The sequence below is a fragment of the Tupaia chinensis genome, unplaced genomic scaffold, assembly GCF_000334495.1.
Source record: "Tupaia chinensis unplaced genomic scaffold, TupChi_1.0 Scaffold139733_1, whole genome shotgun sequence".
NCBI lineage: Eukaryota > Metazoa > Chordata > Mammalia > Scandentia > Tupaiidae > Tupaia > Tupaia belangeri.
In genome coordinates, this window is record NW_006199613.1 from 431,910 (window position 1) to 432,289 (window position 380).

Below are 380 nucleotides of genomic sequence, written 5' to 3' on the forward strand. Positions count from 1 at the left end.
AGGTTGGAGGGGGTTCCGCCCCAGCCGGTCGAAGTTGGCCGTCAGGTAGTCGAAGACGATCAGGTCGGTCCACTGAACCAGGTCCACCAGCTCCTCCAGGCTCCGATTGGCCAGCTCGCTCCCCGCGGCGCGCAGGGGTCGCAGGCGGCCGTCCTCCGAGCGCCAGGGCGCGGGCGCCACCACGTCCGTGAGGTTGGGCAGCCAGCGGGTCAGGCTCACCACGCTGCCCTCGGCCCAGTGCGCGGCGCGCAGCTCTTCCTGCACCTGCGCCCACTGCGCAGCGCGCGCCTCCACGCGGGCCAGCGCCAGCGGCGGCACGTGGCGCTGGACGCCCAGCAGACGCGCCAGGTAGTAAGACAGGGCCTCGCCCTGGAGCTGCC

At 73.4% G+C, this 380-nt stretch overlaps 1 protein-coding gene and 1 long non-coding RNA gene across 3 annotated transcripts in view; one reads left to right on the plus strand and one right to left on the minus strand.

The window, feature by feature from the left end:
* LOC106736398 (uncharacterized) overlaps window positions 1–380 on the minus strand; it is a 33,439-nt gene that overhangs the window by 31,286 nt on the left and 1,773 nt on the right. The gene's annotated exons all lie outside the window — the stretch shown is intronic.
* PAMR1 (peptidase domain containing associated with muscle regeneration 1) overlaps window positions 18–380 on the plus strand; it is a 71,846-nt gene continuing 71,483 nt past the window's right edge. The window contains exon 1 of the mRNA XM_014593089.2: window positions 18–63. The gene's annotated coding sequence lies outside the window, so the exon portion shown is untranslated. The remainder of the gene's footprint in view (window positions 64–380) is intronic.